Here is a 24227-nt window from a genome sequence, read left to right as displayed (position 1 = left end):
ATGGGCAAAGGAAAGCCTAAGAAGCTGAGGGGCAAAATGTCATCCTATGCATTCTTTGTGCAAACTTGCTGGGAGGAGCACAAGAAGAAGCACCTAGATGCTTCAGTCAGCTCTCAGCCTTTTCTAGGTACTCAGAGAGGTGGAAGACCGTGTCTGCTAAAGAGAAAGGGGAATTTGAACACATGGCAAATGCGGAAAAGGCCCGTTATGAAAGAGAAATGAAAATTTATATCCCTCCTAAAGGGGAAACAAAAAAGAAGTTCAAGGATCCCAATTCACCCAAGAGGTCTCCATCAGCCTTTGTCTTGTTTTGTTCTGAGTGTCGTCCAAAAATCTAAGGAGAACAACCTGGCCTATCCATTGGTGATGTTGCAGAGAGACTGGGAGATGTTGAAATAGCACTGCTGCACATGGCAAGCAGCCTTACGCGCAGAAGGCTACTAAGCTGAAGGAAAATTACAAAAAGTGTATTTGCTGCATACTGAGCTAAAGGGAAGCTTGATGCGGCAGAAAAGGGAGTCAGCAAGGCTGAAAAAAGCAAGAGAAAGAAGGAAGAGGAGGAAGATGAGAAGGATGAGGAGAAGGAGGAAGATGAAGAGGAGGAAGAAGAAGATGATGAAGAACTTGGTTCTAGTACAGTTTTTTTTTTTTGTCTACAAAATATTTAAACCTCCTTTTTTTTTCTTTTTTTTAAGGAAACTCCATACTGTTTTCCATAGTGGCTGCACTAATTTACATTCTTACCAACAGTGTGGAAGGGTTCCCTTATCTCTATACCCTCTCCTGCATTTATTATTTGTAGACATTTTGATGATGGCCATCCTGACTGGTGTGAGGTGATACCTCGCTGTAGTTTTGTTTTTAAGTTTTTATTTATTTATTTATTTATTTATTTATTTATTTATTGACTGCATTATGTCTTCGTTGCTGTACTTGGGCTTTCTCTAGTTGTGGAGAGCAGGGGCTACTTTTCCTTGCAGTGAGCGGGCTTCTCAGTGCGATGGCTTCTCTTGTTGTGGAGCATGGGCTCTAGGCGCGTGGTCTTCAGTAGTTGCATCACATGGGCTCAGTGGTTGTGGTGCACGGGCTTAGTTGCTCCGTGGCATGTGAGATCTTCCTGGACCAGGGATGGAACCCGTGTCCCCTGTATTGGCAGGTGGATTCTTAACCACTGTACCACCAGGGAAGTCCCACTCCTTTTAAAGAAAAAAACTGAAATGTAAGGCTGTGTAAGATTTGTTTTTAAACTGTACAGTGTCTTTTTTTGTGTGTGTGTAGTTAACACATTATCAAATGTGTCTTTAGATAGCCCTGTCCTGGTGGTATTTTCAGTAGCCACTACCCTTGTCTGATACAGTATGCGAGTTGTAAATTGGCATGGAAATTTAAAGCAGTTTCTTATTGGTGTACAGCACAAATTAGTTATATATGGGGATTATATAAGAAATAATTATTGTTCTGTTAACTGAACACCATTCTATAATTGCAAAAAAAAAAAAAAAAGGAAAAAAGTTGCAGCAGTTTTGTTGACGTTCTAAATGCTTCTAAATAAATATAATTTTTTTGATTAGTATTGCTGTCCTTTTCTTAGGTCTGAAAGTTTTCTTCTTAAAGGGAATCTAGTCTTTTGCTTTTGCTCATTTTGGATCACACAAATTATTAGTGTTTATCTGTCATACAGTTAGCTGATCGAAAGCTCTTGTCTGCACACTGTTCATACTCATGATGAGGGTAATAAAAGTTGAATTGAGACAGTTTTCATCCATAACTGAAACTCAAATCTAGATCAGTTGGTATCGGGTTTCACATATCCCAGTTACACTTACAAAGTAAAGAGTGCTACTCACAGCACAGGATTATTAGAATCAAACGTTTTGAAAGTCTGTCCTTGAAGGACTAATAGAAAAGTATGTTCTAATCTTTACATGAGGACTCTGCATTCTTTAACTCCCATTACCATGTTATGGCAGTTATATTTACAGTTCCCACGTTAAAGACCTGAGAATGTATCCCCCAGAGCATGAACTTAAAATACAAGATTGCCATATTAAGTTTTTTTGTTGACATTAGTCCCAGCAAATGCTCTGGAAAAAAAAGTGTTAGCTGTAAATGTCTTCTGTTTATCTAAATATGGATTGTTTAGGAAACTTGAGACCCTCCATTAAAGGTACTTTTAATTAATTGGACCAACTTTTAAAATTGTATACCACATTTTAAATCAGGCATATTTTTCTATATTATGGTTTGCCCCTTTATAAATCAAATAGACATGAGGGAAGAAGACACTTGAACTTTGTATCTAGTATGAATTATCTGATTTATTTGAATTTGATTTTTCTTTACAAAACTCAAGCTCATTCATTAGAGTCATATGTTTATCTGCTTAGCAGTTTAGGGAACAATTTGGCAGTTTTGTGGTTTTCAAGATTATCGTCCTCTTAAAGTGCCAGTGTTTTAAAATAGTATTCTTGTAATTTTACCCACGCTTTTGTGATGGAGTGCTATTTTGTTATATAATGTTGACTTGATGCAAAAAAAAGCAATTTGCATTTGTTTGTGTAATTTCAGGAGGAATCCTGAACATCTGAGTCCTGAGGTTTAAAAAAATGCATCATTGTCTCTCCTTTTGAGATATCAGCAGTCATGCTCAATCCATTGTTATTTAATCCATTTTTCTTTAAGGGATACAAAGTGGTGATGTTTTAATTCTATCATTTTTCTTTACCTATTAGCTGGAATATTTCTACAAAGAGAAACTTCTCCTTACCGATTTGATTTTCCCTATTTATAGTTCCCATAGAGAGGCAGGATAAATACTTGAACCAGTTTCAGCACAAGAATTGGTTCCTGGCATGGAACATGCAAACTGAATCTAACATGGATCCTGCGCTCATGTAGCTTCCCATTTGGTAGGGGGATAAGACACGTGGACAAAAGTGATGAGAGAATCCAAGGGGTGCAGAGGATTCTGTGCACGCCCAGAGAACCATCGTTCCTAAGAGGCAGAGCTGTCTGGGACTCAGCGCTTCTGGATACTGGGCATCAGGGGGACCTAGTGAAAGTGTTGGCATTTCAGCTGAGCCTCCAAAGATGGTGTGGCAGGCAGTGCCAGTTGTTCTCCAACATTAGTTCCCTTCTTCTAAGCCTGGGCTCACAGTCTCCCAGAAATAAGGTAACTTTTTATTCTTCCTTGCAGTTCAGTGTGGCCATATGACAAAGTTCCGGTCTATGGGCTATTGTGAGAAAAAGTAACTTGTGTGATTTCCAGATTGTACCCTTAGAGAGAGAGGCAGGCCTTTCCCTTCCCTCCTTCCCCATCCTACTGCTCACAAAGTAGATGTTGTGGTGCCCCATCTTGGAATATGAGGACCAAGAAGCAAAATAAAGATGGCAGAGAAACAAGATAGAAGGAAACTGCTGGTCCTTGGATGCCCTCCTACGAGCCACCATACCAGCCCTGGATGCTGTCTAACTATGACAAGAACAAGGAATAAACCTCTTCCCTGATGGGGCGGCTGGGGAGATGGGAGTGTTGTATGGGGTCTCCCTTGAAGCATCTAGTATCCTCTGGTGCTGGGAAATGGTGGGAAAGAGAATCCGGTTCAAAGAATGTAGAGAAAGGAAAAAGTGTAAGGCAAGGTAAACGTTTTCACATTGAGGAAGAGGAGATAGCAAGTAAATATCCCAAAGTCTCTTAAGAGTAGGGTTATAGGTATTTTTGAAAAGCATGGACTCTCCCTTTTCACTCCTGAAGTTTACTCAGTGTGAGAATCAGGGCAAAGGTGTTTGTTGCACTCCTGGTCACAAGGCCTGAGGCATTATTCATGAACCTTTAAAAAGTGAAGTGTTTTTTCAAATATTTTCTGTATATTTTCAGAAATTATTTAACAGAAGCTTTAGCATTCTTTTGTTCACATTTAGATTTGAAATTCACATGGAACTGGGGTTTTGTATGGTATGAGGTAAGGACAAAATCTCAACTGTTTTAAAAACTATCCTTTTCTTATTGCTCTACAGAGTTAATTTTGTCATAAATTGAAAGTGTCTGGCAGTATCTACTAAAATGAAACATACATACGCCTGATGCACTAAGTCCACTCCTAGGTGTATAGGGTTGGCCAAAAGGATCATTCTTTTTTTTTTTTTCTGTGAGATGGCTCTAGTAGCGTTTAGTTGTCTTTAACTTCATTTGAGACAATTTTGTTACATCGTATTGTGACAGCTGTCATAGTGTGCATTAAAAAAAACTTTATCAAAATTGGTGAATTTTTGTGTAGCCATTTAATGTTGAAGGCGGAATAAAAAAGCCACAATTTCAGCATGTTATGCTTGATTATTTCAAGAAAGGTAAACACACAACTGAGACACAAAAAAAGATTTGTGCCATATGTGGAGAAGGTACTGTGACTGATCAGATGTCTCAAAAGTGGTTTGCAAAGTTTTGTGCTGGAGATTTCTCACTGGGATGCTCCACGGTAGGGTAGACCAGTTGAAGTTGATAACGATCTAATTGAGACATTAATTGAGAACAATCAACATTATACCACGCATGAGATAGCTGACATACTTAAATATCCAAATCAAGTGTTGACAATCATTTGCACCAGCTTGGTTATGTTAATCGCTTTGATCTTTGGGTTCCACATAAGTTAAGTGAAAAAAAACCTCGACTGTATTTCTGCATGTGATTCTCTCCTTAAATGTAACGAAAACATTCCATTTTTAAAACAAATTGTGACAGGCGATGAAAAGTGAATACTGTACAATAACGTGGAACTGAAGAGATCGTGGGGCAAGTGAAATGAACCAACACCAACCACACCAAGGGCCAGTCTTCATGCAAAGAAGGTGATGTTGTGTATATGGTGGGATTGGAAGGGAGCCTTCTGTTATGAGCTCCTTCCAGAAAACCAAACGATTAATTCCAACAAGTACTGCTCCCAATTAGACCAACTGAAAGCAGCCCTCAACAAAAAGCATCCAGAATTAGTCAACAGAAAATGCATAATCTTCCATGAGGATAATGCAAGACCATATGTTTCTTTGATAACCAGGCAAAAACGGTTACAGCTTGGCTGGGAAGTTCTGATTCATCTTCCGTATCCATCAGACATTGCACTTTTGGATTTCCATTTATTTTGGTCTTTACAAAATTCTCTTAATGGAAAAAATTTCAATTCCCTGGAAGAGTGTAAAAGTCACCTGAAACAGTTCTTTGCTCAGAAAGATAAAAAAGTTTTGGGAAGATGGAATTATGAAGTTGCCTGAAAAATGGCAGAAGGTAGTGGAACAAAATGATGAATACATTGTTCAATAAAGTTCTTGATGAAAATGAAAAATGTGTCTTTTATTTTTACTTAAAAACTGAAGGAACTTTTTGGCCAACCCAATATGTCTAACAGAATTGCATTCATATGTGCATGAAAAAATAGATTTGAGGATGTTTACAGCAGCACTACTCAAAATAGCCCAGTAGACAACAATATTGTATTGTACCCACCAAACTTGCTAAGAGACTAGAACTTAATGTGTTTTCAGGTTCATTATATATGTGATAGAGATGCTAATTATCCTATAAGGTCAATCATATTATAATATAGAAACGTATCAAATTAACATATTGTACACCTTAAATTTGTGCAGTGGTTATATGTCAAATATATTTCAATCTTAAAAAAAGATTACTGCCCCCCAAAATAGCCCTAAAATGAAAACAACTGAAATGTCTATTGGCAGGAGAATAGTAAAGGAATTATGGTATATTCATGCAAGAAAATAGCATACAGGGACTTCCTAGGTGGCTCAGTTGTTAAGAATCCGCCTGCCAATGCAGGGAACATGGGTTCGAGCCCCGCTCTGGGAAGATTCCATATGCCATGGAGCAACTAAGCCATGTGCCACAACTATTGAGCCCATGTGCTGCAACTATTGAAGCCCACGCGCCTAGGGCCTGTGCTCCACAATAAGAGAAGCCACTACAATGAGAAGCCCGCACACCACAATGAAGAGTAGCCCCTGCTGGCAGCAACTAGAGAGAGCCTGTGTGCAGCAACGAAGACCCAACACAGCCAATAAATAAATAAAATAAATTTTAAAAAAAGCTAAAAAAAAGAAAAAGAAAATAGCATACAGCCAAGAAAACAAGTGAGCTAAACTATATACAATAACTTTGATAAACCTCACAGACATGTCATTGAGTGAAAGAAATCAAAAGTAAAATAATATAAACTAGCTCATTCTATTTATATAAAGTTTAAAAATGGATAAAATGAATCTATGGTGTTAGAAGGTTATCTTTGGGGAGGACAGTGGAGTTGGCAACTGTGGGGACCCGCAGAACCTGCAGGTACTATCTCTTAACCTGGGTGGTGGGCACCTTGTAGTAATTCTTTGAACTGTATGTTTATAATGTTTGCATTTTTTGCATGTGTATTATACATCAATCTAAAAGTTATTTTAAAAAAGAAGTTGGTTGCTATGTTATATTCTAAAGGAAGGCAGACTGAAAGAGAGGCGTGATAGAGTTAGGACAGACCCTGTGTGGAGCTGGCCTTCTTTTGGTTTCAAAGTATCAATAGCTTTTATAAGATATTTGATATACATAAAAAGCAATGTTTCATATTTGATACAAATTGGTAGATGGAAGAAGAAGCTGAAGCTAGTAGTCAAATTTCAGCAAATTTGAAATATCACTGACCATAGAATGTACCATTATTTTAACAAATTATTTATAGGGGAAAATGCTGCTAATTAAATGTGAAACCATGCCTTAACAGTGGTCCTCTGTGACACATGAATTGGTCATATCAGCTTCTCAATGCTTTGCGATTTCTTTGATTTATTCCAAGAGATTTGACAATGTTCCCTACCTTTATTTGCCTTATTTGCTTGGTGCATGATATTATGATTGACATTGCTTTTGCATATACATATGCCAGGTACAAAATGGAACACAATTTCATCTAATTGTGAGCATCTTCCTTTCTTTGGTCCTGTAAAGCTCTTGGTTGGTCTTTACAAGAGAATTAGAATTTTGGCCATTCCTCCAAAGAGAAATGTTGGCTTCATTACTACCAATGTGCCCCTGTTGCTCTGTGTCTCTGCCTTTCTGTAACTACAATAATCTTTCATTTCAATGAGCAGTCTTTAAAGGACATTTTAAACATCAGCTAAGCTCATCTACAGTGATGTCAATAGAATAGCTATAGCCAGGTTCACACATGTGAAGCAGTGACACAGCTGCTGCCTGGCTAACAGTGACTATAAGAGGATTCTTGATTTCAGAGATGTTAAAATGTGAAAAAAAAATGTGCCTCTTAGAATTGATGAGTCAGTGTGTTGAAGGAAAAGGCAGAGTCAGAAAATTACTATTTACAGAATTAGAGGAAGTCTTACATACTTGCATAATTTGGGCTGAAAATAAGAAGTGATGTATTTCAAGGACCTAGAAGAAATCAGGGAAAAGGTTAAAAGAAAATAACATAGTTTGCCTAAAATAAATATACTATGTTTGATGGAGGCTGGTATTCATTAACTTGATGTAGAAAAGTGTGGCTGGTCTCCCTCTCCCCTTGGAAGGCAGGGTAATATGATAACTTATTTTATTTTATTTTATTTTATTTTTTGGCTGTGTTGGGTCTTCACTGCTGTGTGCAGGCTTTCTCTAGTTGCAGAGAGAGGGGGCTACTCTTTGTTGCATTGTGTGGGCTTCTCATTGTGATGGCTTCTCTCTCTCTCTCTTTTTTTTTTTAATAAATTTATTTATTTAATTGGCTGTTGGGTCTTTTTTTTTTAAGAACTTTTATTGAGATACAGTTAACAGACAATAAACAGCATACATTTAGAGTGTACAATTTGGTATCCCAGTCTCCCAGTTCATCCCCCCCCAACCCTCCCCGCTTTCCCCACTTGGTGTCCATGTGTTTGTTCTCTACATCTGTGTCTCTATTTCTGCCTTGCATTTCCTCTTTCATAGTTGTTAGCATTTACCTTGTGTATTGAGGTGCTCCTATATTGGGGGCATATATATTTTTAATTGTTATCTCCTCTTCTTGGCTGGATCCCTTGATCTTTATGTAATATCCTTTCTTGTCTCTTGTAACATTTTTTATTTTAAAGTCTATTTTATCTGATATGAGTATTGCTACTCCAGCTTTCTTTTGATTTCCATTTGCATGGAATATCTTTTTCCATCCCCTCACTTTCCATCTGTATGTGTCCCTAGGTCTGAAGTGGGTGTCTTGGAGACAGCATATATATGGGTCTTGTTTTTGTATCCATTCAGCCAGTCTGTGTCTTTTGGTTGGTGCATTTAGTCCATTTACCTTCAAGGTAATTATTGATATGTATGTTCCTAGTACCATTTTCTTAATTGTTTTGTTTTTGTTTTTGTAGGTCCTTTTCTTCTCCTATGTTTCCTGCTTAGAGAAGTTCCTTTAGCATTTGTTGTAGGGCTGGTTTGGTGGTGCTGAATTCTCTTAGCTGTTGCTTGTCTATAAAGCTTTTGATGTCTTCATCGAATCTGAAAGAGATCCTCGCTGGGTAGAGTATTCTTGGTTGTAGGTTCTTCCCTTTCATCACTTGAAATATATCATGTCACTCCCTTCTGGCTTGCAGGGTTTCTGCTGAGAAATCAGCTGTTACCCTTATGGGAGTTCCCTTGTATGTTATTTGTTGTTTTTCCCTTGTTGCTTTTAATAATATTTCTGTGTCTTTAATTTTTGTCAGCTTGACTACCATATGTCTTGGCGTGTTTCTCCTTGGGTTTATCCTGCCTGGGACTCTCTGCACTTTCTGGACTTGGGTAGCTATTTCCTTTCCCATGTTAGGGATGTTTTCAACTAGAATCTCTTCCAATATTTTCTCGGGTCCTTTCTCTCTCTCTTCTCCTTCTGGGACCCCTGTAATGCGAATGTTGGTGCATTTAACATTGTCCCAGAGGTCTCTTAGGCTGTCTTCAGTTCTTTTCATTCTTTTTTCCTTATTCTTTTCTGCATCAGTGATTATCACCATTTTGTCTTCCAGGTCACTTATTCGCCCTTCTGCCTCAGTTAATCTGCTGTTGGTTCCTTCTAGTGTATTTTTCATTGCAGTTATTGTGTTGCATATCTCTGTTTGTTTGCTCTTTAATTCTTCTAGGTCTTTGGTAAACTTTTCGATATTTGCATCCAGTCTTTTTTCAAAGTCCTGGATCACCTTTACCATCATTATTCTGAATTCTTTTTCTGGAAGGGTGCCTATCTCCTCTTCATTTAGTTGTTTCTCTGGGGTTTTATCCTGTCCCTTCATCTGGTACAAAGTCCTCTGCTTTTTCATTTTCTCTATCTTTATGTGGCTGTAGTTTTCAGTTCCACAAGATGAAATACTGCTGATCTGTTGGGCCTTTTTTGCTGTGAACAGGCTTTCTTTTAGTTGCAGTGAGTGGGGGCTACTCTTTGTTGTGGTGCGTGGGCTCCTTATTGCCATGGCTTCTCTTGTTGCGGAACACGGGCTCTAGGCACGTGGGCTTCAGTAGTTGCAGCACATGGGCTCAATAGTTGTAGCTCACAGGCTTAGCTGCTCCGAGGCATGTGGGATCTTCCTGGAGCAGGGCTCAAACCCATGTCCCCTGCATTGGCAGGCGGATTCTTAACCACTGCGCCACCTAGGAAGCTCTGGCTTCTCTTATTGCGGAGCACTGGCTCTAGGAGCATAGGCTTCAGTACTTACAGCACGAGTGCTCAGTATTTGGGGCATGAGGGCCCTCAAGTGTGCAGGCTTTAGTAGCTGTGGTGCTTGGGCTTAGTTGCTTTGTGGCATGTGGGATCTTCCCAGGCCAGGGATCAAACCCATGTCCCCTACATTAGCAGGCGAATTCTGAACAACTGCACCACCAGGGAAGTCCTGATATGATAACTTAGAGCATTGGAGTCCTGATAAATGTTTAGCAGCTGGCTATCTAGAAAAATGTACATATATGTTATAAATTTTAATGATATAAAGGCTATGTAGCATACAGTTTAAAAATATTATTAAATATACTACTCTTTATTGTAAATTACCATGTAGCCAATTAGCCAATTGATTTCCGCAGAACACTTTCGTTGATTTTTTCCTAATCTGTGTCCACAGTCAACCTATGGTTGCAATTGACAAATGAGTACAGTTTTGACATGAACGTTGGTTGGTATTTTTGTTTACATTAATGAATAAGACCAAAGTGAACAGCAAAGACATATGTTGGAACTTCACTGGTTTGTCAATGACATGAGTGACTTCCTTGCTGAATCAGGTAACAGTCTTCTAATAGTGAAAGAATCTTTATCAGTGTTTTCATGTTATGAAAAATGTAACAACTATAGACACAACACACTTTCCAGTTTAGTCTACATTTGTAACATTTTCCCACCACCTTCTTAAGTCTAGACTATTGCAATATTATTTAGTATTTTTACCCTATAGCTCTAAGAGATATAAATAATCTTAAGAGCATAGACGCTTGTCAAAAGTAGTGATAATAACTAGGAAGTAATTGATTTTGAGTATTTATTCTCTCGTTTTAAATATTATTTATTTACTTGTAAGTTTACATCACTTAATTTTTAATAATGGCTGTGCTTAACAAATGCTCATAAAATTCCTGAAATTTTGATTCTCAGCTCTTGCAAGGCTGTATGTGTCAGCTCTGGCACACCTCTGCTTTGGAGTCAGACAAGTTCAGGTTTTTATTTGACTTTACCCGTTCCTTGTTCTCCAACCATGGGCAATATATCTAGCCTCTTCAAACCTGGTTATTTCTACAGCAGGGCTAATAATACCTCCATCACAGAGTTGAGTGAGGATAGAATGAGATCAAGTTTGTGAAGTGCCAAAATCAATACAAAGCAGGAGCACAATATTAATTTTTTTTCAGTTAATACACTGGGCTAATTAGGAAGTACATTGATTTTTTTTTTAATTGAAGGATAGTTGATCTATAACACTATGTTAGTTCCAAGTACACAACATAGTGATTGCATATTTCTATATATCACAAAATGATCACCACACAGTATTAATTTTTTCCACTTTCTCCAGTCTTTCTCTTGTCTGATCTATCCTGAACACTGCTTGTTAAAATTATCTTCCTGAAACAGAGATCTTGCTATGTCATCTCTCTGACTTACACTGGTATTAATCACAAACTTCAATTTGCTATCAAAGTCTACATCTCACCAATCTCATTTTTTCATTACTCCTCAGGAGGTTGTCCGTGCCTCAAATACAAATCTGTTGACATTTCCCACAGAGTCCTTAGGGATCCCATCTCTACACCTTTGCTCCCAGCATTCCTTCCTGTTAAGAACTTTGTGTTATCTGTACCATCCTCCTCCTTCCCCGTCAAAACACACCTCCGCGAGGCTGCCCTTGTTAGCCCCAGCTCATGATAATATCCAACCTGTACTGAGTGCTGGGGAGGTGCCAGGAACTGTGCAAAGCTTCTGTACACATTATCCCCTTTAGTCAGTCCAATTTAAAGATGAAGAAACGTGGGTTGCCCTGGTGTTCCAGTGGTGGAAAGTCCACCTTCCAGTGCAGGGGATGTGGGTTTGATCCCTGGTCCAGGAACTGGGATTGCACATGCTGCAGGGCACCTAGGCCAGCGCGCCACAACTACTGAGCTCCTGCACCTCAACTGGAGAGCCCACGTGCCACAAACTGCAGAGCCTGAGCACCCTGGAGGGCACATGCCACAACTAGACACAGGAAACCTACACACCACAACTAGAGAGCCCTCAAAGAAGAGCTGGCGCACGCCGCAACAAGGGATCCTGCATGCCTCAACGAAGATGCTGATGCAGCCAAAAACAAACAAACAAATAAATTATAATATATATAAAAAAGAGGAAGAAACAGAGGCACAGCAAGAGTGAATCATTTGCCCAAAGTCATACACCTAATGAATGGTAGAGCTCAGGTTGCAATTCAAGTGGTCTGACTCCAGAACGTGGGCTCTTAGACATCATGTCCCACTTTACTGCTTGAATAATTACCTTTTAAAATAAATTACCCCTGTTTGTTTAATGTTAATGTATCATGTATACTGTTATGTATCATGTTCTTGGCCTTTTTCATGTCTAGGTTTATATGTTTTATTATAATTTCATCTTCTTGAGGGCAGAGATTCATTTCTCAAACATTTATAAGGTGCCCTCCCTATGTATCAGGTGCTATACTAGACACTGGGGATACAGGACCAGTCCTTGGTTAAAGAAATGACAAAACATCCATATAGCGGAATACTATGCAGCTATAACAAAGAATGAGGAGGTTCCTTTTGTTTTTTTTTTTTTTAATTATTTTTTTGGGGGGTACACCAAGTTCAATCATCTGTTTTTATACACATATCCCCGTATTCCCTCCCTCCCTCGACTCCCCCCGCACCCTCCCTTGAGTCCCCCCCACCCTCCCCACCCCAGTCCTCTAAGGCATCTTCCATCCTCGAGTTGGACTCCCTTTGTTATACAACAACTTCCCACTGGCTATCTATTTTACAGTCGGTAGTATATATATGTCTGTGCTACTCTCTTGCTTCGTCTCAGCTTCCCCTTCACCCCCCACACCCCCCAAACCTCGAGTTCTCCAGTCCATTCTCTGCATCTGCGTCCTTGTTCTTGTCACTGAGTTCATCAGTACCATTTTTAGATTCCGTATATGTGAGTTAGCTTACAGTATTTGTCTTTCTCTTTCTGACTTACTTCACTCTGTATGACAGACTGTAGTTCTATCCACCTCATTACATATAGCTCCCTCTCATCCCTTTTTATAGCTGAGTAATATTCCATTGTATATATATGCCACATCTTCTTTATCCATTCATTTATTGATGGGCATTTAGGTTGCTTCCATAGAGGAGGTTCTTTATGTAAAGACATTGGGAGTATTCCAAGATACACTGTTAAGCGATAAAAGCTAGGTGCAGAACATTTTGTACACTATGCCAACTTTTGTGTAAATTGCGAGGAGAGGTTAAAACTTTTTCTGTATATTTTTACCTGTTAAAAGATTCAGTTCTTATCAATATGAAATTCATAGTTTAGATGACACACTATAACAACGCTATAGTTGATATACAATGGAAACTTGACTGTCAAAAAATACATACCCTGAAATCTTCGAAAATCTATGAAATAATAAATACCCTTGTGGCCCTGAAGGCAGCTGTTTAATGAGGTCTCATGCTCCCCTCACAGGATATAGAGTTGTTGCTGAGAAGTGGCTTCTAGCAAAGGACTTTGTTTTCCAGCATTTCTTGCATGTGGGACCATGTGATTAAATTCTGGCCAATGGAATGTGGGCAGAAGTGATGTAACCGTAAAACTTCCTGTGGATATTGACATCCAGGAAGTTCCTGAATGACTGTGTGGAGCAAAGCTACTTTACTCCCCTTCCTCTCTGCCACCCGTCACCCATCATGAAATTCTACTGTGTTTAGCCAGTCAGATTATAGTGTATATCTGTTATTGCGGTTTGTATCAACTTCATTAACATACCACTCTAGTATACAATTTCCCTCTCAAAGTATAACTGAAAATTTTAAATGACTCTTTCAGACTCTTACTAATTTATCTCACCTCATAACCATAGTTTGGTACACTGGCTGGAACACTTGCTGAAACAGTTTCACAAACTGATTTTTCTTATTTTTACTTAGTACCTATGGCAGGCTCATTCACATCACAAAGCTATGCCACAGGCATGTGTGACATTTCACTCTTTAATAGATCCAATACTTCTATTTTCTTGCCAGAACTATATTTTCTTACACCTTTTAACTTTTGTCTCTAGTGTTAACAGCTGACAGCTTTCCTCTGCTTCTTCTCCTTTTAAAAATTTTATTATGAGATACATCATACATACAGCAGAGGGCATAACACAGAGAGTACATTTTCAAGAAAAATCAGAAAACAAAGACCTGTAAAATGCCACCCAAGTCAAGAAACAGAACATTGCTGGCCCCCAAGAAGCCCTCCAGTTGTCCCTTCCTGATTATAATTTCCTTCTGTCTCCTACAGAGGCAATCACTATCCTGACTTTGGTAATAACCATTTCCTTGCTTTTCTTTATAGTTTTACCACCTATGTCTGATCCCTAAATTACGTAATGTAGTTGATCTGTTTTTTGAACTTTATATAAAGGGAGTAATCCACTCTGTTCACTTTGTGCCTTGCTTCTGTGTCCAACACAAACCTGGTGAGAGTCATCCTTGTTTCATGTAGGGCTAGTTAGTTCATTTTCATTGCTGTAGAGTAGTCCTTTCTGTGACTATACTGCATTTAACTTACTCATTCTAGTGCTGAAGGACATTTGACTATGGTAAATATTGCTTTTATGAACATTTTTTTCCATGTATCCTGGCACAGATGAGCATGAGTTTCTCTACGGTACATACCTGAAGAGTGAAATTGCTAGGATGTGGAATATGCCTGTCTTTAGTTTGACTGGATAATTCCATTCTGTCTTGCAAAGTGTGCCCGTTAGTGGTATATGAAAGGTCCCTCATCGAAGCCAACATTTGGCATTGTCAGACTGAATTTTTTTGTCAATCTGTTAGGCATTTCATTGTGGTTTTAATTTGAAATTTTCATCATTCATAAGGTTGAACACCTCTTTATATGTTTATTGATCATTTAGATTTCTCTTCATGAGAAGTGCTTAATTTAAGTCTTTTAAGTCTTTGACTAATTTCTAACAGTGGTTTGATTTCAGGAGTTCTTAATCTTAGACCTGTGTCAGTTATATGTGTTTCAAATATTTTCCCTGCCCTCCACTTTGTCTTTTCATTTTTTTAATGGTATCTTTTGGAAAATAAATTTGATCAGGACTGGATTTATCTTTTCCTTTACAGACAGTGCTTTTTGTGCCTTGTTTAAGAAATCCTTCTTTTCCCTGAGGTCATAAAATTATTCTCCAGTATTATATTCAAAGCTTTTATAGTTCTGGCTTTCACATTTAGATCTTTATTTCACATGGAAGTAGAAGTCTAATTTCATTATTTTCCATGTAGTTACCCAATTTCAGCACCATTTATTGAAAAGTCTGTCACTTCCCCGTTGATCTGCAATGTCACCTATAGTCACACACATAAAGGATTCATGTAAATGAGGGTCTGTTTCTGGGATTTCCATTCTGTTCTGTTAATCTATTCATCTAACTCTGTGCCAACACCATATATTTTTTTCCATTTCAGTTTTCCTTCTGTCACTCATTCAATATATTTATTTTGAGTGCCTGATAGATCCTCTTCTAGGTACTGAGGATAAAGCAGTGAATAAAGCAGACATAAAATCCCTGCCTTTGGACTTCCTAGGTGGCGCAGTGGTAAAGAATCCTCCTGTCAATGCAGGGGACACGGGTTCGAGCCCTGCCCTGGGAAGATTCCACATGCCATGGAGCAACTAAGCCCATGTGCCACAACTATAAAAAAAAAAAAAAAAATCCCTGCCTTCCCAGAGTTTATGTTCTGATGGGAGAGTCAGACAATAAAAAAAGACAAATAAATAAAATAGACAGTATGTTAGATAGTGATATTTGCTCAGGAGAAAAATAAAGCAGAAGGGGGAAGAGGAAGTGTTGGAGGTGAGGCTGAAATTTTAGATAGGATGTCCAGCGGAGGCGTCACTGAGAAGGAGGTATCTGGGATTATATCCGAAGGGAATAAGGGAGCACCCTGTGGCTGTCTGGAGGAAGAGAGAAGAAGGCTGATCCAGGCAGAAGGGCAGCAAGTGCAAAAGCCCCGAGGTGGGACTGTGCCTGGTGTGTCCAAGTAATGGGTGAGGCTGGTGAGTGCATGTGGTGTGAGTGTAGAGAGAAGGAGATGAGGTCAGAGAATTAACAAGGGCCAATCCTGGGGGGGCTTGTAATTCATAATACAGACTTTGGCTTTTACTGAGTTAGAGGGTTTTGAGTGGAGTAACTTGATCTCACTTCTATTTACAAGGATCCTTCTGGATGTTGAGTTGAGAAGAGACTGAAGAAGGGCCGGGGAGAAACAGGGAGATCAACCAAGAGGCGACTGAAACAAGTCAGGTAAAAGATAATGGTGACTTGGACCAGAGGTAGCTGTGGTGAGAGAGGTTAGATTCTAGATTTGGCGATGGATCAGATGTGAGGTTTGAAAGACGGTAGTCAAGTCACGCCGATAGGTGAATTTGAATTGCCGACATCTCACTGCACAGTCCACATGGCTAACCTCTATGAATACTGCCTCTTATTATGCTTATCAAAGGGTGTACTTACGACATAGAATGCATAGCGATGCCATCGCTGGGGTTCCAGACGCTGATCTTGAGGCCTGAGGTATGCCCTTGTAGATGTAGTTGGACCAAATTATTCAGTAAATTATTTGCAAAGCTATACTAAAAGTAAGATAACCCAAAAGTAAGATAGTCCAAAAGTCCACAGGCTAACACGGGGCGGGGAGGGGGTGGGGGGGTGGGGGGGGTGTCGTCTTGGGGGGATTTCACATTCGTTGCAGTGCAAAAGAGGACTAGAATGAGCGATGACCCTCCACACCACCGATATTTCTGCAGTGTGGACGATCAGGAGTAATCTCAGAGATAAAATCTCCAGACTGGAGTCTGCTGGCATCACGGAAAGCTAAGGGATGAAGTCCTGTTTCCACGGGGGGGAACAGCAAATGTAGAAGAAGCAGTACCGTCTGGAATGAGGGAGAGAAGAGTCAGTAAATTATCATAGGGTCAAAAGGTGGAGATGAGAAGTGAGGCAGAACATCCAAAGGGGGAAAGTACTTCTGCTGGATTTTCATCAGGAAACCCTAGATGACCTCTGCAAGTAGTGGTGAGGTTGGGGATAGAACCCAAGGGTCACAGACTCTCAGAGTGGGAAGGGGCACGTTCCCCCTTCCCACTTTAAACATCTGCGTACACCAGGCATTTTTGACCTGGGGTTCAAAGATGAGTTTCACAATAGAATGTAAAGCTGGGCATTAGTACATGTGCATATGCATGCATGGATCTGCGAATTTATCTGGGAAGGAAACAAATCTATAGCTTTCATCAGATTTCCATAGGGATCCTTCATCCTAAAAATGTCTAGAACAACTGACCTTACATTTTCTCCTTGAACAAGTGCTTTTGGCTCCTCTCCTCAGGGGTGGTCTGTTTTGTTGCTGATCAGCTCTGTTAGAACATCCTTCCTCATACTGAGCTGGCACCTGTCTTCTAGGAACTCCCACCCCTGGTTTTGGGTTCGCCCCCCAGAGCAATACTGGGAAGTCTAATTCCTCTTTCATCTCAGTGTATTGAATTTTCTTCTGATATGAGCTTAGTTGTTAAAGGAAATCCTTGACATTTTTGATGCCTTCAAGGATTCTCATGAAGTCAGAAGAGATTCTCAAATTTGGAAAAGTTTGTAAGTTTAGCTACTAGGAGCTTAAAAGTAACAGATTCTATTACATGAACCCCATGTAATCACATGAGGCTGAATTTCCATGTTCATTAAAATATTGGAGAAAGGATACACTCTGTCCTCTCTTACTCTTCGGCAAATAATGTCTAATGATAGCTCCAAAGGGTCTGATTTTCAGGAAAAGCAGTTTTAATAATGTGGAAAACAAAATTCACCCGTCCAATTACCAAAGAAAGGACATGGAAGCCCCAAGTACAGCAAAGCGAGACTTTAATAACGGTCTTGCAAGAGCGGGTGTCTGGCAAACGGACAGGCAAACGCGTGAAGATCACGGAAATTCTTTTATTCTTAGTCCGCAAATCCCTTCCCTGGTTCCTCATTGGCTGAGTACTACAGGGTTCACACGCTTTCCCAAATGTCACCTACCAATGAGGTTACAATGTGTACTCTACTACTATTTGATTGGAGGGCTTAGGCCTCCTCTATGAGGTCATGACAGCTAGCACACCTCCCTTTGCTCTGCTAACTTGGCCTGAACCTTTGCCGGAGACTTTCTGGTATGAGCCTTTGGTCACGTCCGCAAATTTTTACTACATTCCTTGGAAATGAATCACCAGACATCTGTTCTCTCTCACAATTAGGAGGACATACATCCTGATTATAACAACCACAGAGCTTCAAAAATGCAAAAAAAACCCCACAAGGACTTCCCTGGTGGCTCAGTGGTTAAAAATCTTCCTCCCAATGCAGGGGATACAGGTTCCATCCCTGGTCTGGGAACACCCCACATGCCGCAGAGCAACTAAGCCTGTGAGCCACAAGTACTGAGCCTGAGTGCCACAATTACTGAAGCCCATGCACCTAGAGCCCGTGCTCCTCAAGAGAAGCCACGACAATGAGAAGCACCACAATGAAGAGTAGCCCCTACTCTCTGCAACTAGAGAAAGCCTGCGCCCAGCAATGAAGACCCAACACAGCCAATAAATAAATAAATATGTCTATTTTTTAAAAAACCATTTACAAAGGCAAGTAAGAAGAGTTTCTCTATGTCACGGGATTGAATTTTTAAGAAATCTATAACCTCCAACTTCTCTTTCTAACTTATTTACACATTGGCTTTCTTATAAATTATACTAAAAAGACTTGGGTAATTCTTATTTAACCATTTTTGTGGATTTCTTTTCCTTTCCTTCTCTTTACAATCATCTTGATATAGTTACCATATTGGAAATCAGTTCTCTGTCTCTTCATCTAGTATGAGGCCTGCTCCAATTGAAACCAACTTCTAGTTCAGTTATTTGGAGCCCCTTAAGCAGCTAATCATTGAATGTTGATGTACGATGAGAAGAAATAAATGTTCATTCATTCAATGAGTATGTATTGAAAACCTACTGTATACAATGCACACAAAGTCCAAGTGGTCCAAGAACTTACAGTTTAAGTTAGTACCCACGTTAAGGCAAATACTTAAACTTATATGGTAGTAAAATAGCACAACAAAGAGCTTTAGCAGTAAGTCACCAATGTAGATAAAATGACTCATAAAATATATTCCCATTAATCAATATAAGGCAGAAAAAGAGAAGAAACAGAGAATAGAAACAATAAATAAGAAACAAACAGCACAATGCTAGATTTAACCCCAACCATATTAATAATCCTGTGAACTGTAAATAGCCTAACCACCCCAATTGAAAAACATAACTTGTTAGATGGCAGGGGTGGGGGAGTGGGGAATGAGACCCAACCATATGTTGCCCAAAAGAAACCCATTTTAAATACAAAGATATAAATAGGTTAAAATTTTTTAAATGTAAAAAGAAATACCATGCCAGTGTGTGTCTATAATAGACAAAGTAAATCTCAGAGCAAAAAATATTACCAGGGATGCAGAAGGTCAGTTTATAATAAGAAAGGAGTCAATTCATCAAGAGGACATAACAATCCTAAACATTAACGTACCTAACAACAGAATTTCAAAATATATGAAGCAAACACTGATAGAATTGCAAGAGGAAACAGACTAATCTACAGTTATATTCAGAGATTTCAATATCCTTCTCTCAATAACTGATAGAACAAGTAGAAAGAAAATCAGTAAAGATACAGAATAATATAGTATACTTGAACATCACTTTTTTTTTTAGGAAGATTTTAAAAAACATTCTCCAAGCACTGATTTTTTTGGTTGTTTTTGGGATTTTTTTGGCTGCACTGCGTCTTCGTTGCTGTGCTTGGGCTTTCTCTAGTTGTGGTGGCTTTTCTTGTTGTGGAGCCTTGGCTCTGAAGCACAGTGCACAGGCTTCAGCAGTTGCAGCACAAAGGTTCAGTAGTTGTGGCACGCGAGCCCTAGAACTCATGGGCTTCAGTAGTTGCATTGTGTGGGCTCTGTAGTTGTGGCACGTCTTCCCAGACCAGGGAATCGAACCTGTGTCCCCTGCATTGGCAGGCAGATTCTTAACCACTGTGCCACCAGGGAAGGCCTCAAATATCACTATCAATCAACTCGACCTAACTGACATTTATAGAACACTCCATCCAACAACATCAGAGAACACATTCTTCTCAAGCGCACATGGACTATTTACCAAGATTAGTCATATTCTGGGCCATTAAAAATGTCTCAAAAATAAAGGATTCAAGTCATACACATCATGTTCTCTGACCACAATACAATAAAATTAGAAACTGATAACAGAAAGATATCTGGAAAATCCTTAAATATTTGAAAAATAGATAATATACTTCTAAATAATCCATGAGGCAAGGAAGAAATCAAAAAGGAAATTAGAAAGTTTCTTTAACTGAATTGAAATGAAAATCCAACATATCAAAATTTGTGGTTTGCTGCTAAAGCAGTACTTAGAAACTTAAAACAATAAATGCCTCTTTTGGAAAAGGAGACGATCTCAAATCAATGATCTCAGCTTCTACTTTAAGAATCTAGGGGAAAGAAGAACAAATGAAACAAAGTAAGCAGAATAAAGGAAATAATAAAGATCAGAATGGAAATCAATGAAATAGAACATAGAGAATCAATAGAGAAAAAGCAATGAAACCAAAAGTGGTTCTTTGGGAAGATCAATAAAAATCATAAATGTTTAGCCAGACTAATCCAAAAAAAAAAAAAGAGAGAGAAAAGCCATAAACGACCAAACTCAGGAATGAGAGAGTTGGCATCACTACTGATTCTACAGATAGTAAAAGAATAATATGGGATTATTATGAACAACTTTATGTCTATAAATTCAACAACTTAGATGAAATGGAAATTCCTTGAAAGACACAGCTACTAAAGTTCACTCAAGAGGAAATAAAACACCTGAATAGCCCTAATCTATTAAAGAAGTTAAATTTGTAGTTAAAAACTTTCCCTTAAAAAAAAACTCCAGGCCCAGATGATTTCATTGGGCAATTCTACCAAACATTTAAGTAAGAAATAATATAAATTCTACAGAAACTCTTCCAGAAAATTGGAGAGGAAGGACTACTTCCTAACCTATTCTATGAGACCAGCATTACTCTAATATCAGAAACAGACAAGGCATTACAAGAAAACTATAGAGCAAAACACGTCACGAACACAGATGCAACAATTCTTAACAAAATGTTACTAAATCAAATTCAACAATATATAAAATGGATAATACACCATGATCAATATATTATCCTAGATTGTTTTAGCAGTTGAAAATTAATCAATGTAATTCACCCTATTAACAAACTAAAAAGAAAAATCATATGCAGAAAAAGCATTGAGAAAATTCAACATTCATTCCTGATAAAAACTCTCAGAAAAGTAGGAAAAGAAGAGACATTCCTCAACATGATAAAGGGTATCTAGGAAAAACCCATAGTTAACATCGTACTTAGTGATGAAAGATTGAATGTATTCCTCCTAAGATAAGGAAGATTTTTGCTATTACCATTTCTATTCACATTGTATCAGAAGTTCTAGCCAGTGAAATAAGGGAGAAAAAAGCAATAAAAGGCATTCAGATTGGAAAGGAAGAAGCAAAACTGTGTTTATTTGCTAGTGACATAATTCTCTCTGTAGAAATCTGATGAAATCTACAAAGAAATCTACAACAGCTAATAAGTGAATTTTGCAAAGTGGCAGTACATAAGATCAAAATATAAAAATTAATTGTACTTCTGTATACTACCAATGAATAATCAGAAATTAAAATATAAAAACACCAGAACTTCCCTGGCGGTCCAATGGTTGGGACTCCTTGCTTCCACTGTGGGGACATGGGTCCATTCCCTGGTTGGGGAACTAGGATGCCACATGCCTTGCAGAGTGGCCAAAAAATAAACAAAAACACTATTTAATAGTATCAAAAATAGAAAATATTTAGGAATAAATCCCAGAAAGGTGAAAAAGAGTTGTATGCTTAAAATTACAGAATATTGTTGAGAGAAATTAAAGAGAACTGAAATAAATGGAATGATACATTGTGTTGTTATGATGTCAGTTCTCCCCAAATTGATCTATAGATTCAATACAATCTTGATCAAAATCCCAGGGGGCTTTTGCAGCAGCATTTGACAAGCTGATTCTAAAACTCATGTGGAAAGTCAAAGGACCTAGAAGAGCAAAACCAATATTAAAAAAAATGAAGTGCAAAGTTGGAGGGCTTATACTATTTGACTTCAAGATTTATTATGAAGCTAGAGTAATCAAGACAGTGTGGTATTAATGTCAAGATAGACAAAAAGATCAATGAAACAGAATAGAGTCCAGAATTATACCCTTAACATACTTGATCAACTGATTTTTGACAAAGGTGTAAGGGTAATCAGATAGTGCAGGAACAAACTAGATATCCATGTGAAAAAAAAAAAAAAGAACTTATATATTACTCCAAAAGCATGATCCATAGAAGAGGAGAAAATAATAAATCAGACTTTATAAAAATTAAGAATTTCTGCTCTTTGAAAGACTTTAAGAGAAAAAAAGGTACACCCAGAATGGGAGATGATATGTACAAATCATGTATCTTATAAAAGACATGTATCTGGAATATATAAACACCTCTCAAAGCTCATTAATATGAAACAAACAACCCAACTTAAAAAAAATAGGCAAAAGACTTGAACAGACACTTCACCCAAGAGCATTTACTGATGACAAATAAGCCCACGGAAAGATGCTCAGTATCTTTAGTCATTAGGGACATGCCAATCAAGACCGCAATAAGATAACACTTCTTACCTGTTAGAAAGGCTAAAATGAAAAAGACTGACCATACCTAGTGTTGTCAAGGATGTGGAGCCACTGAAACTCTCACACACTGCTAGTAAGAATGTAAAATGACACAACCGCTTTGAAAAGCAGTTTGTCTCTTTCTTAATATGTTAGATATACATCTACAATAGGACTCAGTCATTCCATTCTTAGATATTTATACCCAAGAGAAATAAAAGCATATGTCCGTACAAGGACTTGCACACAAATAGTCATAACAGCTTTATTTATAATGGGCAAAAACTGGATATAACCTAAATGTCATCACCAGGTGACTAGATAAATTGTGGTATACCTCTATAATGAATACTACTCAGCAATAAAAGGGAAAGAACTATTGATAGACAACTGAATAATCGACAACAGAATAATTTCAAAATAATTACGCTGAGTAGAAGAAGCCATACAAAGAAAGTTCTGTATGATCCCATTTGTTTAAAATTCTAGAAAATGCAAACTAATGTACAGTAATAGAAAGAAGATTGTGGTTGCTTGGAGAGGGAGTGAGTGTGGGAGAGTGATGCCTAGAGGGATTACACAGGGGCCTGGGGAAACTTTTGGAGGTGATGGGTATGTTCATTACCTTGACGGTTGTGATAGTTTCATGCATGCATACATGTGTCAAAACTGTTCACTCTAGGCAGAAATAGAGACACAGATGTAGAGAACAAACATATGGACACCAGTGGGGAAAGCCGGGAGGGTTGGGGGAGAATGAACTGGGAGATTGCCATATACACATTACTAATAAGAAAAAAATTACCAAATTGTACACTCTAAATATATGCGGCTTATTGTCTGTTAAAAACAAAACTGTTCACTCTTAACATGCATAGTTTATCCTATGTCAAATATACCTCAATAAAGCTATTTAAAAATGTATGCAGTGGGCACACTATGTGTGCCAGATCCTGTTCCCAGTGTGTGAAATTCATACTCCTCTTTAATTCTCACAACAAACGTATCCGGTTGGTCCTATGATTGCTCCCTTTTACAGATGAGAACACTGAAACTCAGAGTTGCTCACGTCCAAGTGGCAACCTGATCATACTCTCACTCTTAACCGTGAACTTGCGGTAGAAAGAAATACGCATGAGAGGCACAAAAAAGTGCTAAGAGTTCTCACGTTTATTGTCTAGATCCTCATAAGAGAGTGTAGCGTAAGCAGTTCAAACGATCGTGCCTACTTTACAGATGGACAAACTGAGGTTCAAAAAGATTAAGGTGACCATTACAGTTTCAGGCCTGGGGGAAGGGGATGTCTCCTTCCTCACACCTGAGCCACGCCCACTGAGTCACAAGGTTCCAGCTGCTGTTGATACACTTCTGCGTTTTTCTCCTCAGGTGGCCAAAGATGGGGTAAAATGAGTTCCCGATGTTTATAGATGTCAGAAATTCCAACAACTGAGCCCTGCACTATTACTAGGCATTTCCTCTTGCGACGGCCGTTCAGGAGTAAGGTAAGACTTGGCATTTACAAGGGTCACGCGGCCCTCGAGGCCACGTAGCACCTTTCGGGTTTCAACGCCCGCGTGCCGGCGGACTGCCCGCCAGCATCCCGCGGCCGCGTCGGGGCGGCGCTCGGCCC

General features: G+C 38.7%; 1 protein-coding gene and 1 pseudogene across 1 annotated transcript in view; both read left to right on the top strand.

The window, feature by feature from the left end:
* Positions 1–24007, top strand: LOC130834087 (high mobility group protein B1-like; annotated as a pseudogene).
* SCN8A (sodium voltage-gated channel alpha subunit 8) overlaps positions 23981–24227 on the top strand; it is a 169483-nt gene continuing 169236 nt past the window's right edge. Inside the window, exon 1 of the mRNA XM_057701551.1 lies at positions 23981–24099. The gene's annotated coding sequence lies outside the window, so the exon portion shown is untranslated. The remainder of the gene's footprint in view (positions 24100–24227) is intronic.

The sequence above is a fragment of the Hippopotamus amphibius genome, chromosome 12 (assembly GCF_030028045.1).
Source record: "Hippopotamus amphibius kiboko isolate mHipAmp2 chromosome 12, mHipAmp2.hap2, whole genome shotgun sequence".
Taxonomy (NCBI): domain Eukaryota; kingdom Metazoa; phylum Chordata; class Mammalia; order Artiodactyla; family Hippopotamidae; genus Hippopotamus; species Hippopotamus amphibius.
Note: the sequence above shows the minus strand (reverse complement) of the source record. Positions and strands in the feature narration are given on the sequence as shown.